The 19,282-nt window shown below is 40.3% G+C and overlaps 1 pseudogene; it reads right to left on the bottom strand.

The window, feature by feature from the left end:
- Positions 1-16,884, bottom strand: part of LOC129405035 (uncharacterized) — a 78,551-nt pseudogene extending 61,667 nt beyond the window's left edge.
- Positions 16,885-19,282: the final 2,398 nt, after the last annotated feature.

Here is a 19,282-nt window from a genome sequence, read left to right as displayed (position 1 = left end):
AAGTTTATCTCTACTTTTCTGTGATTCTTGACAGCCGTCAGAGCCTATTAATCTTTGCTTCACAGAAACCAGTTGCATTCTTTCCACAAAGAAGAATCTAAAGAATATGCCAATTAAGAAGCAGTGCCCTGATTTACTTTCAATTTCTCTTCATTATTTCTAGAAATGAAGTAGAATTCTTGGAGTGGGGGTGCATACCCACAGTTCTCAGGGCTTACTTTTGGCTCTGTGCTTAGGGGCTTAGGGATCATTCCTGGCAGGAACTGGGGAACCCCATGGAATGCTGCTGATCCACCCTGAGTCAGCTGTATGCAAGGCAAGCCACCGACCCACTGCATTATCAATCCAGCCCATGAGAATTTTAAAGAGCTTGTAGGGAGGTCATAAGTCATACCAATCTGATTTGTGGTTTGGATTGATGGCTTTGACATTAATCTTTGGGTCTAAAATCTTTTCCGGCTGGGTAAAGGCCATTTAACTTTTTGCCAATGCTCAACTCCTTCTAGGGGCGGTATTCTGATTCTGCAGATTTCCCTCAGCCATAAATTTATTAAGGGCACCAGAGCTGTAAAATTGAAGATGACAGGATGATAGAGTATTGCCAAAGTCAATTTTTGAGGTAGACTGTAATAACAGTGGATAAAAATATAGCTCATATTTTATAGTACATGCATACTTCATGTTGTAATATCTGGATGATTGAGTGGTATGAATGAGTACAAAATTTAGATCAATTGAAAGAACTTATTTAGATTATATCTATTGTAGAATGATAGGAAACAGTTTTTGTTATTAAGAGATGTAACTTTTGTTAATTCGATGCACATTACTTTTAAGCATTGATTAAAATAGTAATTAGTGTTTCATTGATTGGGCACTTGGAATCCTTCCCATTGTCCTTCTAGTAGTCTTAGGGTCAACTAAATATTAATATGTGAGCAGTATCTAGGGAAAGGGCAAGACAGCTGTTGATGTCTATCATTTAAGTTTTAATGATAATGAACAAAATGATATATATTAAGAGATAGTAGATTTCATTTACTTGGGGCCACAATTATGGGTGCTAGGAAGACCTTGCTGAGACTGAGCAATGGGCTCCTGTGTGCAAAGTGTGCACTTCAGTCCTTTGAACTCTCTGACCTGAGGCCCCAGCACTATGATACTCTAAACCATATATTACAGTGACCTGCTAGAGAACTAGTGTTTGGAACCTATCTGGATAAGTCGCCCTGTAGTCCCGTTGCCCATTGATTTGCTCCAGCGGGCACCAGTAACGTCTCCATTGTGAGACTTGTTGTTACTCTGTTTGGCATATTGAATACGCCATGGGTAGCTTGCTGGGCTCTGCCTTGTGGGTGGGATACTCTTGGTAGTTTGCTGGGCTCTCTGAGAGGGAGGGAGGAATCAAACCCAGGTCCGCTGCATGCAAGGCAAATACTCTATCCACTGTGCTATTGCTCTAGTCCAGGTCTGGATAAACATAAACATTCTCCAATATTGAAGTATGAAATAGACTTTCTGATTTTCTCTTAATATAATGAGGAGTTGCTTAGTTATTTCTTTGATGCTATGGAGAAGATAAATTATGAATTCAAAATAACTATCTCTACTGGATTAAAAACCTACACATGGTTTCTTATGTAGAAATTGTGTATACTTCATGAATGATAGAAACTAATAGATAAATATTATTCTTTAAATATGCCTTCAAATTATTGAACTTTACACCTATTCCAAATAATGGTCAAAGATCTAGAGTGGGGGCTGGAGTGATAGTACAGTAGGTAGGGCCTTTGCCCTGCACATGGCCGATCCAGGTTCGATTCCCAGCATCCCATATGATCCCCCTAGCACTGCCAGGAGTAATTCCTGAGTGCATGATCCAGGAGTAACCCCTGTGCATTGCTGGGTATGACCTAAAAAGTAAAAACAAAAAATTCTAGAGTGTAGCTGGGTAATGACTTTGTGACACATAAGCTAACATTAGTGATAAAGAAATTTGCAATGATAAAGACTAACCATTGTCATTATTTCAATAATGTGAATTATTCTAGAATACCCATTTAATACTTATTCAAGGGCAATAAAAATAACAAAAGACAATAGTTTGAGACTTTACTAAGTTCCAGACGCCATAGTTAGCAATCCTATTAGTTTGCCATTATTATAGTTATATAACTTGATTCAAATTAATCTATCAAATCAAGGAATACAGGTACAGAAATGGGCACTGTAAAATCTACCAGGTATTAAAGAACTAAGGCACACTACATGCCATAATATCTCAAAAATACAACAAATCAGAGAGAAGATATTATTAACACAGTCAGTATAGTACTGGATTCAATTTAGTTTTGAATTCACCAAGAATTTTTAAAAATGGTGATTGGAAATGAACTGATCACTCAAAAAAGGAAGAGATGCCCCAACTCACAGCAGTCTCCATAGTAGATGAGGTCTCTAGACACTATATATGTGCAAGGACAGAGACTTCTGGACAGAAGGAATCTATTTTTGCTGTGCCCAGAACTTTAATCATCAGAACATCACTAGCAAAAACTTAGGGGGAAAATGTGTATTATTAACCATCTATATTTATACATATCCAGGCTCTTTTGGGTCCATGCCTCCTAAATAGATCTGGAAGGTTATGTCCTTCCAGAAAGGCCATTTCTCTGCAGTAAATCAATATCTGCCCTCTGATTTAGTGCCCTTTATTGGGAAATATTTCTGATCTTGAATCCTGGGACCATAGTTCCCTAGCCATTTCAACTGTCCTGCACACATAACTTTGATGGAGAGGTCAAATCACTAATGATATCCATCCTAGATTATTGATTCATGTTGGTGGTCATTTTTCACTCGTAAAATAACTCACTTGTATATGAGTTTCTTCAATATGTTTTATAATGTTCTTTTCATTTTCAACATCATCACAAACTCAGAGTCATTTTCCACCTCATTTCATTTCAACAATTGAACTCAAGATTTCTTCACAGTACCATCCCTGCAGTCTGGTTGGGAACAATAGAGATAGCTAATGGAAACTCATTGGATCTAGATTTTTTCTCTCGACTTACAATAAACAAGCTTGATGTAGCCGTCTTTTCTGAGAACAAGAAGTTGTCACAGACTAACCTTGACATTTTCTGCCCTCCTCTCCATGGAACCTTAATTCTTCTCAGGAGATTTACAGAAACATACACTCCCATCTTTACTAAGTTTCTGTTTCTTTTGACTTTGCTTTAATATAAGGGTTTATTGATTTAATAGACATCCCTGCTCTCTCGCTACATTGACTTGAAATTAGAATTTCCCTCACTTCCTCTCTCCTCCTCCAAAGAAGCAACATGGCACAGAAGTTAAGAATATATTGTCTGTAGTCAGTATACCTAAATTTATATCCCAGCTCCATCATTAGGCAAGTTATCTAATCACCCTGAGCTTCTGTGTCTCACACTGCAAAGTGTAGGATAAGGCTTTTTACTTAGTACATATAAACCCCTTACTAACACTAAGATGCATTACATAATAAATACTATCATTAATTTTGGAACTCACGTTTTATATTGTCACAAGAAGCCATGAATTCAAAGGAAATACTGGGCCCAGAGACACAGTACAGCAGGCAGGGCAGTTGTATTGCACATGACTGACCCAGATTTGATCCTCAGGACCTCACATGGTCCCCCAAAATCTGCCAGGAGTGACTTCTGAGTGCAAAGATAGGCGTAGTTCCTGAGTACCATTGGCCGTGCCCCCTAAATAAACAAACAAACCAAAAAGCAAAAGTAAAACAACAAACAAAATATTAAATAGAAATACTGTCATCAAATTTGAAAATCCTTATTGCATTTTCATGCATGTATACTTGACACCCGGCATTGACTCAAAAGCGTCCCGCCCAGACAGTTTTTCTTTGCCAGCGTCACTTTAAAAGAATCTATATTCATTGCAGTGCTTAGTATAATAATGAGGATTTCAAAATAACAAAAATGTCTAACTACTAGATGAGTGGATAAACAAACTGTCAGGAGCGCTCGCGCATGCGCGCGCGCGCGCGCGCGCGCACACACACACACACACACACACACACACACACACACACACACAGAGGGATATTAGGTAGTTGAAAGAAGAGGGAAAACCCAGCAGTTCACTGCAACCTGGATGGAATTGAAAGTTATTCATCATGTTAAATAAAATAAATCAGAGGGCTGACTTTCTGCTTGCTGCTCCAAAATCCCAGGCGAGGCTTGCCTGTGGCTGACAGCATCCAGCCTGTTCTAAATGGGAGGCAGAGCTCCAACCGAAGAAGAGCTGGTTCCTTGTGGGGAGTACCAGCAGCCTTCACACGAGACCTGTGTCATACTCCGGGTCACACCAGCCCCTGAAGCGATAGTTCTAGTCAACAAATTTCATGCTGCTCACGGTTATTCTTCCTGTCATTCGCAGAGGACAGGCAGAGAAAACAGAGAGCAATCTCTAGCTAATCCCTCACTACCTTCCCAGGGGCTAACTACAGAAACTCACCCCAGCACAAGAACACTAGAAAACCATTGGGGAAGACATGTAGAAGCCCACCAAACTCAATGAGCAGAAACAATATCGCTGAAGACATAACACCAGTAAATCCCCAGACAGTGCCCTTGGTGACACTATGGCAAGAATATTCAATGAATTCAAAGAAATGATAGCATAGGTAATTAGCAAAGCACAAGAAAGTATGAGTCAAAACAAAAAAAAGCTATTACAGTCAAAAATAATAGAAATGAAGAACATGGTAGGTGACATAAAAGCATCAATAGAAGCTCTGAACAACAGAACAACAGAAGCTGAGCAAAGGATTAAGGTTTCAAGGAGGTTTCAATCCGAGGAGGAAACCACTGGGAAATAGCAGAAAGTGGAAAATAGAAAAAAATCTGCAAAAAAATGGAAAAAAATACTAGAGAATTATAGGATGACTTTAAGAGGAACAATGTAAGAATCGCTCGAGTCCCTGAAGAGCAGGAAGGCAAATGTGAAGAAACAATAGTTAATGAAATCATCAATAAGAATTCCCAAAGCTGAGGATTATAGGCTCTGAGATCATGAGACCCTAAAGGTCCCAGTAAAAATTACCCAGTTGGGAAAACTCCAAGACAGATAATACTCAAAATGACAAAATCTAAAGATAAAGACAGAATATTGAAAGGAGCAAGATCGAAAATGGAATTTACTTACAAAGGAAAGCCCATGACATGAACAGCAGATCTATTAAATGAGACTGCAAGCCAGAAAGAAGAGTATGGAAGGACATAGTACAAAAACAACAAACTGAGCATCTCAGCAAGAATACTCTATCTAGATCTGACTTTTGTGCATGGTGTCAGGTCGAGGTCTAAGCCCATTTTTTTGCATGTGGTTGTCCAGTTGTGCCAGCACCATTTGTTAAAGAGGCTTTCCTTGCTCCACTTCCTATCTCTTGCTCCCTTATCAAAGATTAGATGATCATACATTTCGGGTTGTGTGTAGGGATATTTCACCCTGTTCCATTGGTCTACGGCTCTGCCTTTGTTCCAGTACCATGCTGTTTTAATTGTTACTTCTTTATAGTAAAGTTTGAGGTTAGGGAGGGTGATGCCTCCCATCGTCTTTTTCCCAAGAATTGTTTTAGCTATCCTTGGACGTTTGTTGTTCTATATGAATTTTAGGATTGCTTGATCCATTTCTTTGAAGAATGTCATGGGTTTACAATAGCCAGAATCTGGAAAAAACCCGAATGCCCTAGAACGGATGACTGGTTGAGGAAACTTTGGTACATCTATACAATGGAATACTATGCAGCTGTTAGAAAAAAGGAGGTCATGAATTTTGTATTTAAGTGGATCGGCATGAAAAGTTTCATGCTGAGTGAAATGAGTCAGAAAGAAAGAGACAGACATAGAAAGATTGCACTCATCTATGGTATATAGAATAACAGAGTGGGAGACTAACACCCAAGAATTGTAGAAATAAGTACCAGGAGGTTGACTCCGTGGCTTGGAGGCTGGCCTCACATTCTGGGGAAAAGGCAACTCAGAGAAGGGATCACCAACTATAATGTAGTCGAAGGCCATGTGGGGGGAAGGGAGTTGCGGGCTGAATGAGGGCTAGAGACTGAGCACAGTGGCCACTCAACACCTTTATTGCAAACCACAACAGCTAATTAGAGAGAGAGAACAGAAGGGAATGCCCTGCCACAGTGGCAGGGTGGGGTGGGGAGAGATGGGATTGGGGAGGGTGGGAGGGATGCTGGGTTTACTGGTGGTGGAGAATGGGCACTGGTGAAGGGATGGGTTCCCGAACTTTGTATGAGGGAAGCATAAGCACAAAAGTGTATAAATCTGTAACGGTACCCTCACGGTGATTCACTAATTAAAAATAAATAAATTTTTAAAAAAGTATGTTGCACAAATAGCCTCTATAGTTAAATACAATAACTTGTGTACTCTGCAAAGAGCTGTGTTTTTTTTTTTTCTTAATAAAAAGTGAATGCTTTTCAAGGACAAGAAAAAAAAAGAATACTCTATCTAGTTAAAATATCATTTAGATTTTTAGGAACTATACAGAGCATCATGGATAGACAACAGCTCAGGGAATTCAAAGCTTTGGAATCAGTTTTGCAAGTATTAAAAAAGCTTCTTTAATGAACAGGAGAAACTTTCCATCACATGGTATTGAATGTGGCACTCACTAATGTGGGTGTCCTCTACTAGATAAAGAAAGATTAAAAATATATAGCAATTAATTATAACAAATTGAACTATTGATTTATTTTCTATTTATTATATTTGCCATAGTTTTAAGTTTTTATGGACTAAGTAATATGAAATAAATCTGTAGTATACTTGACAAAAGAGCAAAAAATTAAAAGAAACCCCATTTATTACAGGGAAGATATGATAATTACCGCAATGGGTTTAAACACAAAATAAAATGTAATGCAATATGTTTTCAATGCTAGAGTTGAAAACTTAGTTATGTAAATGAGCATAGGCAGTATACTACACTGTATTACATAAATTGAATGGTCTTATTTACAAGGGTTAACATCATACAGATTTAATCACTACAAATTGACTTCTGTTGATTTATTTTCTGATAATTCCACTGGTCATTTCCTTTCTTTGTTTTGTTGGAGCAAGTAGTATGAAATAAATTTGTTATATGCCTGACAAGGGGACAATATGGGGGATTTCAGGGGCCCTGGGAACACTGGTGGTGGAATTGGTGTTTCAATATCGTATGCTGAAACAATTCTGTTATGAACAATTTGAAAATCATGGTATCTTAATTAAGAATAAATAAATATTTAAAAGTCAGAGGGCATAAGACAAATACTGAATAATCTCACTCATCTACTATATATAGAAAAACAAAAAGGGAACGGATAGCAATAATGACAAACTTGTGATCTTGAATTAGAAAATTCAAATTACCAAATAGGATATATTTGGAGGTAAAGGGTGGATTAGAAATAATATAATGACATTGGTGTAAGATAATGAGCACTCTGGTGGTGGTGAAAATGTGGTAATGATATATTAAAACCAGCAACATTAACACTACTGCAAACATGTTACCTAAATTATAACAACAATAAATAAAATAATAAAAAGGAATACTGAACTCATTAAAAATGGGACAAAATTATTCAGTAAAGGTGCCCCTACATTACAAAACATGAATGAAATGATGTAAATACTCTTTTAGGTTTATAATAAAATTCCATTTTAATTATTGGGTAGCTTAGTCACTTAATTATTATATCTTTTCTCTCTCACACACCAAAAAACCTTGACTGTTGAACTCCAAATACTTAACGACTTCAACTACAGCCATAATTTATTACTTCACTAACTTTCTAATTTGACTTTCAAAACATCATTTATAAATGTCAGGGGTAACACCAAATTAGTAAAGAATCATCAGAAAGTTTACAAGATTTGACTTCAAAAGATTATGCAGACTGAGTTTAGTAACTTGGTAATTTTAATCTTATTACCTGTTTCTACAGAATATAACACCAAAATTCCTGAAATAAACAAAAATTTTCCTCACATTTTTACCTGCAGTCTAGCCAACAGCACAACTGTAGCGTCATTTAATGAGCCACGTTGGTGCATTCTGTTCATTATTTGTTTCTAGTAGCAACGGGTATGATCTTTCTACATTCCTTAAGAATTTGTCATGTGCCAAGATCATCAAACTCCAAATACCTTTCTTAACTTTGTCATTGCAGACTCTATCCAAATCATGATACCATGGAAAAGTAGTTTTCATTATTCCAACTATTTCCTCCTTTTGTATATTTGTCACATATGTCTGTCATGTACGTATGTTTGTCGCATCAGACATAACTTCTCTTGCTACTCTTTTCTGTGAAAATGTATGACCACGTGGAAAACTCACTCAATTATTCCCCTTTGTCAGGGTCCTGGCCAGTAGACCCTGGCACACTGGAGTATGATCCCCCAGCCACCGGACTTACTCCCTATGGGAGAGGGAGTGGGAAGGGGAGAAGCCTTTACCCTGCCCCTCTTTGCACCTCAGCCACCCCAACGCCGCCACCGAGAAAGAACCACGCAGATGGGGGAGAGTTGGAGGTCAAGCAACTCTCATTTTATTAGTGCTTACACACTGATATTTAAAGGCAAATTTTCAGGGAGGAGTGGACACTATGGACACCTGGTTATCAACTCTTGAGTAAACATTTCGCTGGGCCCTTTACAGAGGTTAGCTAATGATCTATGTTCCCCTCTTCTCATGGTTGGGTATGCTTAGCTCAGACAAGTGGTGACTTTCAAGTGTCATCCCATTCTCTCCTTAACCAGGCAGCTTTTCTGGGTGGAGCGCTGGCCCAGGGCCTTAGGGCCCTACTTGAAGAGAGCCTGCTCCTGTTTCTAAAGACAGGGGATTTGGCCAGGGCCTCAGGCTGGTTGCTGAGACCCCAGCACCCCTTAAAGTTGTCCCTGTTTTTCACAACTGGAAATTATTTTCCTCTATTATTATTATTTTGCTAGAGTTGTTACTATTCCAATTAGGTTAATTTAAAAATTATATTTATTTATTAAAGGGTTTTTTTTTCCCCCTTTGGGGTCACACCCGGCGATGCACAGGGATTACTCCTGGCTCTGCACTCAGGAATTTGTCCTGAGATAGTTATTTTGAATTCATAATTTGTCTTCTCCATAGCATCAAAGAAATAACTAAGCAACTCCTCAGTATACTAGGAGAAAATCAGAAAGTCTATTTCATACTTCAATATTGAAGAATGTTTATGTCTATCCAGACCTGGACTGGAGCGATAGCACAGCGAGTAGGGTATTTACCTTGCATGTGGCCGACCCGGGTGCGATTCCTCCCTCCCTCTTAGAGAGCCCGGCAAGCTACCAAGAATATTCCATCCGCAAGGCAGAGCCTGACAAGCTACCCGTGGGGTATTTGATATGCCAAAAACAGTAACAACAAGTCTCACAATGGAGATATTACTGGTGCCTGCTCGAGCAAATTGATGCGCAATGGGATGACAGTGATACAGTGATATAGTGATTTATTTTTTAAATGTAGGAGGTTCCCAAATGGTGCTCAGGGGTACTGGGGGTCTTTCAACCAACTGGGAATGGTCCAATGCAATGTTGCTCAGACCCTGAATTGGCAGGGATTATCTGGGCCACATTCAGTAGTGCTGAGGGGCCAGGTGGTCCTGGGAGCTGAATCAGTATTAGCTCCATGCAAGGCATGATCCTTATTTTCTGTACTATCTCTCCAGCCCCTCCAATTATATTTTATTTTAACTTTTTGAGCATCTGTAGTCCATAGCAGTAGCTCAGTACATTACACCATATTTGTCATTCTAGGTGCTGAGGAAGAATCTAGGCTTTACTTCCTAGGAACAGTGGGTATGTAATGAGAGAGATTGCATGGACTTAGAGGTCACATCTGGATGTAGTTCTAATCTCTGTGCCTTTGGAAAAGTTAACCTTTCTGGTCTTAGTGGTCTCAATTTTAAAGGGAATGCAAAGTACTAAGTAAACTTTTCAGTTTTATTTGCTGTAAAGTGACTTTACTTGCTAAAATACAAGTATTTACAAATGACAATGCACATGGATTGCTTACCCATAAGGTGTTTTAGGTTTGAAAATCATTTCACAGGAAACTACATTTGATAAAAATATATCACTTCAAAATATATTTTTTGGCCTAAGTTTTATTTCAAGAAAGTCTTCTAATGGTTGAATGGAAGTTAAATTTTATAAGAGATATTTATGTGTATTAAAGAAGATTTTTCTCTGTAAGAGGGTGTCTCCTTCCCTGTAAAGACCTTATTTCCTTAGCTCATTTTAGTGATGTAAACAAAATCTTCTGTTATAGTCCTGGCTTTATTTACTAGGTCCTCCATAGCAACCTCCCATAAGAACCCCCCTGACCCCCCCCAACAAACATCCTTAGTTCTAGCTGAGGTTATTTTAGATGGTGACTGTGGCCTCAGAGTGGGGGAAGTATTACTGGGTCTCATCCACATATCTCCCTTATTTTCTTTTATTGTATTTATTGTATTTGATTATCTGTAGTCTCGAAGAATCCATAAAGCTCTGGGATGATTTCTCTTTATACCATTCCACAGTTTATAGAAAAAGAAAATAATTTATTAACTGAAAACCACTATGATAGGACATATATTAAAATGTTTATTCTATTTAATTACATTTTATTATTTGAAAATTTTAAACTTCTTACAAAAGGATTTATTTATTGGAAGAATTTTATTTTTTATCATCTGCTTCAAATATCTCAAAGATGCTGGTTTAGGAAGAAACCATTCTAACACTTAAAATATATAAGAAATACCTAGAGAGTTGGTTTACTGAATTTGAATTATGATTGGAGTCATTTTCATCTAGGCCAATAATTTAAAGAAGAATGAAATATTCCTGAAAAGTTTAATTTTTCCCCAAAGTTTATTAGATAGCTCTTTCAACAACAGCAAAAAAGACTGAATTTGATTTCTGATTGACTCTTATTTTATTCATTTTCCAATGGAAATTTATTAAAATTCATATGTTAAAAAAACAAGCAAGGAAATAAATTATGTAGATTTTTAAATAATGTCTAAAGATTTTTGCCACATTTGAATTGCCTACTTTTAACCGAATTTAATTCTAAATTAGAGAAATCTTAATTGCAATTAAATGGATCTTAGCTCTTCATGAATACGACATTGAAGGTATCTTACCTAAGTCACAGCAGTCTTACAGAAATTAACATTCTAATGTGTCTTGCTTTGAAAGAAACTAATCTTAGTAGAAAACAATTATTCAAGAAATAAAACATCTGGTAGAGTTGGCTCAGAGATTCTGTGTGAAGCAGCTTTATGACCACAGTTCTAGCAAGCAGTTTATGAAATAGCTGATTGGAAGATTTTTAATATTCCAGAGAGACTCAGGTGTGTGTGTGTGTGTGTGTGTGTGTGTGTGTGAGTGTGCACACGTGTATATGTGTGTTGTTCTATAGGCTTCTATTGCTATGAAGAGCATAAAATTCAAAGTCTGAGATTTGAATTACAAGATATTATAAAGAAATAATTCTTTTAAAAAGTATTAACAGAAAGAGGTTTTATTTCTAATCAATGGACTTTGCTTTTGTAGCTTACTCATGTTTATCTCAAACAGAAAGGAATTATTTTTACCAATGAAATGGGTTTATTCTACAAAAATGGTGGATTGAAAAAAATAGGCTCATAATAAGACATAACTGTATTTCCCTCAAATCAAAGACCAAGTGCTCCCTTGGTCATTGCAGGGACTGCTGTGGGGGTCCTGCCTCTTTCTGCTGTGGGAACAAGGAAACAATAATGTTATATGACACATTGGAAGAGGAAAGATGGAATGCTAGATAAACTAGCTAATCTAAAGGTAACCTAATAAAAGAAAGAAACAAACAAACAAACACACAAACGAAACAAAGGGAGGGGTGGAGCGATAGCACAGCGGGTAGGGTGTTTGCCTTGAGCACGGCCAACAGGGGTTAGCACTGCCAGGAGTAATTCCTGAGTGCAGAGCCAGGAGTAACCCCTGTGCATCACCAGGTATGACCCAAAAAGCAAAAAAATTAAAATATATATATATATGTATATATATAAAATAAAGGTAACCTAATTTGTCATTTTAATTGCATCCACCAGAGAAGGTATCCAATCAGGAATAGCGAATAGGGTGACTGGGATGGGGAATATCAGCAGGTAAGAGGAAGCCCCATACAGGAAAATGGACACACAGGAACAATGGCAACTGGGAGGAAGAAGTAAGAGAAGAAGTAAGATCTCTTTCTCTCTCTCTCTCTCTCTCTCTCTCTCTCTCTCTATGTGTGTGTGTGTGTGTGTGTGTCTCACACACACACACACACGCACGCATGCACACACACACACTGCCCCACTAACGAATGCCCAGACAGATGGGTGGAAGCAGGCAGGCGCTTATGTCCAAGCAGCCACAATGTACAGAGCACAGGAGTCTACACTGTGTACGTGTGGGTGTGGTCGGAGGCCTAGGAAAGCCAGAATGGTGTACAGTCCTAGAGAGGTCCTGTGACAGTTTGCAGAGCAGCCAGACACCAGCGAGGAGACAGAGGTGACAGGGTTCCTCTCAGCTTGAGAGTCTAGATTAGGACTGACATAGGGACAACACCTGATCATCCTGCACTGGAGACAGCCAGGAAGTGGTAACCCAGACCAGAGACGAAACTGGTGACATCGTACACAGGAAACTGGATCTCTCCATTTGAATTGTATAATGAACTTTAACTTCTGGATCATCTGAGTTTTGTATGTTAATCTTTTGTACAATTCTCAAGAACCCACCAGTTCGGGAAAAATCCTCTTTCCTGTTAACAGATACAGACACATTGAATCTTGAAGTCTACTGATGGCATATGTGAGGTCACTGTCTTCTTGGCATCTTGATGGACCTCACATAAATAGGATTTTTGTATATTCATGTACATGCTTTTAAAAATCTTCTTTTATGAGCTGGAAAGATAGTACAGTGGGTTAGAGCAGTTGCCCTGCAAGCACCAATCTGGATTCAATCCCCAGAACTGCATACTCCTCCAAGCACCACCAAAAAGCAAGGAGGGAGGAGTAAGTTATAAGCACTACCAAGTGTGATCCCAAGCCCAAAAAGAACAAATGATCCTTGAGCACAGAGCTGGGAATAAGCCACAAGCACCACCAGCTGTGGCCCCAAACCAGAAATAACAACAAAACAAAACTACAAAATCATTCTAAAAATAAACTCCTTACCTCAAAAAGAGAAAATTGTAATGAGTGTGATAATCCTGCTACTCGTTAGATTTCCGCATCATCGGAAGAGACCCCTCTCTAACTGTGGAGCAGGTCTGAGGAAATTTTGATGATATCATATGATCATGTAGTTTGTCATTGGCATACATTTCATGTTTTCATTAAAGGTTTTCTTAAACATGACATTATTGTCATTTTGTCTGATGACTGTTTAGCAACTATTTGCATTTGTTTGTTTGTTTGTGGGCCACACTGGGCTGTGCTCAGAGCTTACTCCTTGCCTCTGTGCTCAGGGATCACTCTTGGCCATGCTCTGGGGACCATAGGCTTTTCCCGGGATCATACTTCCATATGCGATTCAAGCACCTTGCCCACTGTACTGTCTCTCCATCCTTTGCACTTTTGGTTATACGAATTTCAGCAGCATCCCTGACCTCTAGCCACTTGCTGTCAGTAGCACATATCCATTAGCATCTCTGTGTGGTAAAACTTCTCCAGGCATTGTTCATGCCCTCACAGGAAAGAGAAGGAATTGCCTCAGATAAAACATCACCATTTTAGGAGGTGGGTGGGTTTGAACCACACCCGGCTGTGCTCAATACTAACTCCTAGTTCTGTGATTCGGGATTACTCTTGGCAGGGCCTGAGGTTCGTACATGGGATCAGTCTTGGGCAGACAGGTGCAAGGGAAATGCTTTTCCTACAGTTCTTTCTAGCCCAGAAATCACCATTAATTTTCTAGCCCAGAAATCACCGTCGCAGGGTCACATCCTGCAATGCACAGGGGTTACTCTGCACTCAGGAATTAGGGGGCCATATGAGATGCTAAAAATCAAACCCAGATTGGGTGCGTGAAAGGCAAACACCCTAGCCGCTGTGCTATTGCTTCAGACCCAACCATTAATTTTTTTAAAAAATTATGTCACAATAATTAAAAAATTTATTCATAGTTAAGTGTCAAGTATACAGTATGCCAACAGTAGTCCCATCCCTGGTGTCAACTTCCTTCCACCAATGTTCCCAGTTTTCCTCACTTCATTGTAAAGTATTACATTAGTGCTACTCTTAAGTCAGTTCTGTACTTCTCTCTCTCTCTCTCTCTCTCTCTCTCTGTGTTTCTCTCTGTCTCTGTCTCTGTCTCTCTCTCTCTCTCTCACACACACACACACACACTCACACTTGTAGTATTGCTCTTAACATGTCACTAGCATGCTTCCTTGAACAGTATATCATCCTTACAGGGTCTTTGTGTACTCACCTGTAAAATAAGGATAATAATCTGTGACATGGAGTTATTAGTGTGACTGGCATAGATGATGCTATATGGAACAGAAATCTGCCATCCCAAAATATGTTTTTGGTAAAAGGTTAATCTCATGAAAGGATTCCTCAAGGCATAACAGAGATTGCTTTAGAGAAATATTTTCATGTAAACATCTCCCTCTTTTTTAACTTCTAAGAAAATTCTTGTGATTTTACTTCAAGAGGCACTGAAACAGTGTAATCAATCAATAGATGGGTAAGGATGAAACTGTTTTCTCCTTTATCTCTTTAGCTTATCAGAGAAACTAGCCAGTAAAATTTAAAGAGAAAAAAAATTCTATAACCTTTTGACTGGGCTGGAGCGATAGCACAGTGGGTAGGACGTTTACCTTGCACATAGCTGATCCGGGTTCGATTCTCCATCCCTCTCGGAGATCCCAGCAAGCTACTGAGAGTATCTTGCCCTCAGGGTAGAGCCTGGCAAGCTACCTGTGGTGTATTCTATATGTCAAAATAAGTAACAAAAAGTCTTACAATAGAGACGTTACTGGTTCCCGCTGGAGCAAATTGATGAGCAACGGGATGAGAGTGATACAGTGAACCTTTTTACTACTTTGATCTTTCCAGGCCATATTGCAGGGGTAAAACACAAATTTCTCCTGTCAGATTGCTATTAGTTTAGTGTTCAGGTACTGTGCCCAGTATCTCAGAGGCAGCAGTGCACTGTGTCTACTGCATCTGTTTCTTTGGGAATCTGGAAGGAGGAATGCAAATTGTACCAGAAACTGGAAGGATTCGGAACTACCATGAGTGCTTGTCTGGGAAGAGGCCAGTTGAAGCTGTGCAGGGCAATGCTTGAACATGGCATTGTTGCATACCTAAGCATTTTGACGCTCTTTACTAGGAACATCCTGTGACACTCCATGATGGGGTCTTTATGGACCCTGAATGGTCCACAATCATATTGATTATGCAGTTATCTGGAGTGGACTGATGGTCTAGCACCTTTATGTTGTGCAGGATTTTCTGGAATGGAAACTCACCAACATTGTCACAATGACAGCTTTCCCCTAGGATGGCCGTACTTACCACTAAGGCACGTTGTGTGGATGTGAACAGTGCCAAGTTCTGCTATCATCAGAAAATTACGTGAAGTTGAATGCAGTTGGCTCCAATCTGCTCCACACTGGCCTCTCTCCTACTCTGAGTGTCACTGGGCCTTGTGGGTGCCTAAGGAGCTAAGCTGATGCAGTGGTGATCTCCCAGTGGGATCACCGTAACCGGCTACCCAGTGTGATCTCTGTCAACATCTCTCTTACGGATGAATCCTGGGCAAGATTTAGTTAACAGAGGAGACAGAACTTAAATCTAGGAAGCTAAGTGCTTTAAAGATGACATTTAAAGCTAGATGACATCTAAAGCTAGCTATGCCACTCAGCTTTTCTGGCTCTTTCCATGTGTACAGTAGGTATACATGTTGTTAATAAGTTGATTGTTACTTTTTATCTAAGCCGTAGGCAGAATTCTATTTATCCAGTCTCTGCAGACTTTTCTCCCCGCTCGGTGAAGTAGAATTTCACACAAAGGAGACGGTGGTCCGATCCTGTTTGGAATTTTGGGACAACAGCAACATCAGTCAGGCAAAACCTTCGATTGAATATGATGTGGTCAATTTTATTGTGGAACAGTTCACCAGGAGACTCCCATGCCCAGCTTTTAGATTTGGCCTTCTGGAACTGTGAGTTACCATGGATGGTCTTGGTCGACATGATGAATTCAGACAGTCTCTCACCCTGATCATTCCATTCTAGGCCATGTGTCCCAATGTGGAGTTCTTCAGGCGACCTTCTCAGACCTATCTTGGCATTAAAATCACCAACAATGATCTTGTAGAAGGTGTGGTCTTCTTTATAGAACTTCTCCAGTTTCATGTAGAACCTCTCAATTTCTTTTTCATTGTAGTTGGAAGTTGGTGCGTAGACGATGAAGATAGAAACTGCAGGCAGCGAGCCACATCTATTCAAGCGTAATCGTCCAATTTGGGTTGTTAGGCATTCAAATGAATCGATGCTCATGGCCAAGTTCGTGTTGACAAGGACACCAATGCCACCAATGCCTCTGTTGTCACATATTCTGAGGAACAATTCTTCTCCAGTGTCGAAAATGGCATGATGTGATTGACGTCTCCTCATTTCGGTCAGACCAATGATGTCGTACTTGATCTACTGCGCTTGCACCATCAGGTCCTCGATGAATGCTTCTGATGCCAGTGTTCATGCATAGAAAGTACAGACAATCATTTTAGTCTTTCTTCGTTTTGGCAGTCTAGTTCGTCCCTGAGATTTTTTTCAGCCTCTCTTTGCTCATCTTTCTTAAGCTGCCGTACTGGGGGCTCTTTTAGTGAAAGATGAATGAGGACAATTGTTACTGTTGTTGGCATATTGAATATGCAACGGGTAGCTTGTTAGGCTCTGCTGTGCTGGCAGGATACTCTTGGTAGCTTGCCAGGCTCTCCGAGAGGGACAGAGGCTTTTAGAGCTGCCTCCAATCGCCCTTAGATGTATTACCATGGTTCACACCAAATTTGAACCCTATCAAATATGGTGCGGGAATAATAGGTATTAAGTGTTTTATGGTGTGTCACACGGCCGCAAAGTGGCCACACGGTCTGGAGAGCAACCTGTAGCGTGGCGGTGGCTGGGTAGTGGATGCAGTGGGGGTCGGCCAGTGAGGTACTTATCTGGCTTGGGTAGGGTGGGGCGTTTGGGTTGGACCCCTCCCTCAGATGCCGGAGATTGGAGGAAGCAGACAGAGGATCTTGTTTCCAGGTCTTGTTGAACCTAGAGTTCAAGGTCGCAAAGTTCTGCAAAATTTAAGTCTAAGAAGGCAACTCCCAGAGTGACCACCAACTGGGAGCTCTTTGGCACTATTGCAGCAACGTGGGAAGATGCTGTCCTTGACAACATCGAAAAGGAATACAATCGACTGGTTCAGCACCCCCATGTCTGTGCAAAGAATGCTGAGAGTGAGAAAGCTACAGACAGACGCCTGTCTTCGGAAACTCTCGAGCTCATTCGTCAAAGTGGTTTGGTGTGAGCCTCAGGCAACCACAAGCTAACACGAGCTCACAAAGCTGTGCAGAGATGCGATAAAGGAAGACCTCAAAGAGAGAAGAGCAGCAGTGTTGGCCAGTGCAGCAGAAGCCGGGAAAAGTATTCGCAATGTTCGCCTGTCCTTTGCCAACTACTAGATCAAGATGACTGCCCTCCGATGTCCCGATGGATCTATCACATCTTCCAGAAAGGCAATGGAGAGGATTATTCATGACTTCTACTCGGATCTCTTTGACAGCCATGTCCCCCTGCCCACATACCAAATTCCGCAGGATGGATATATCATTCCCAATGTTCTCCCTTCTGAAATCCGACATGCCATTTTGCTGGTAAAGACTCGAACAGCACCTGGTCCAGACAAGGTCAGACCCGAACACCTAAAGAATCTGCCACTAGTACTCATCAATACACTGGCCCGACTCTTTACACACGTACCTGTATGAATGCAAGGTTCCATCCCAGTGGAAAACCAGTAGGACCGTTCTGTTGTACAAGAAGGGAGACATCCACTACATCGGCAACTATCGCCTAATCTGCCTGTTGTCTGTCGTCTACAAGTTGTTCACTCGTGTCATCCTGAATAGAATAGGCAGAATACTAGACAAAGAACAACCATGCAAGCAAGCCGGGTTCCAAAGGGGATTCAGCACAATAGACCATATCCACACAGTGACCAAACTCATTGAAGTTTCGTGACAGTTCAAGATGCCACTCTGTCTAATGTTCATCGACTTAAAGAAGGCCTTTGATTCTGTTGAGACTGAGGCGGTCATCGAAGCCCTAGCCAAACACGGCGTTCAAACTCAGTATATCAAAATCTTCTGCAATCTGTATTGTGGATTCACCACCAGGATCTACAAGGAAATGATCATAGATGTAAAGAGAGGGGTTCGGCAGGGTGATACCATTTCACCAAAACTCTTCAGTGCTGCCCTTGAGAACATCATGCGATGACTAAAATGGGAAGGAATGCGAGTGAAGATAGACGGTCAGCAACTACACCACATCTGCTTCGCTGATGACATCATTCTCATAACGCCAAACATTAGCCAAGCAGCACAAATGCTGGTCAACTTCGACCACAAGTGTGGAAAGGTCGGATTGCAGCTGAATCTCAACAAGACGATGTTCATAAAAAACAAACTGGTCCCTGAAGCTCCATTTGCTCTCAATGGAAAGAACATCTCTGAATGCAGCAGCTATGTGTACTTGGGTCGAGAAATTAACATGAGGAATGACTTGGTGCCAGAACTGTGCAGGAGGAAGAGAGCAGCATGGGATGCATTCAGGAGCATCGAAGAAGTGGTTAAGAGAACAAAGAACCTCAGACTCCAAGCACATCTTTTCGATTCCACTGTTCTTCCTGCACCAACATATGCCTCAGAGACCTGGGCCCTATGCAAACAGGATGAGAACGCTATTAGGGTATCCCAAAGAGGAATCGAAAGAGCTATGCTGGGAATATCACATCTCACTCAAGTGAGAGAAGGAATCCGGAGTTTTGACCTCCATCAACAGTCAAGAATCAGGGATGCTGTCTTGTTTGCCAAGGCATCAAAAATCAGATGGGCCAGTCATGTAATGC

The sequence above is a fragment of the Sorex araneus genome, chromosome 5 (assembly GCF_027595985.1).
Source record: "Sorex araneus isolate mSorAra2 chromosome 5, mSorAra2.pri, whole genome shotgun sequence".
Taxonomy (NCBI): domain Eukaryota; kingdom Metazoa; phylum Chordata; class Mammalia; order Eulipotyphla; family Soricidae; genus Sorex; species Sorex araneus.
This window is presented reverse-complemented; position numbering and strand designations above follow the sequence as displayed.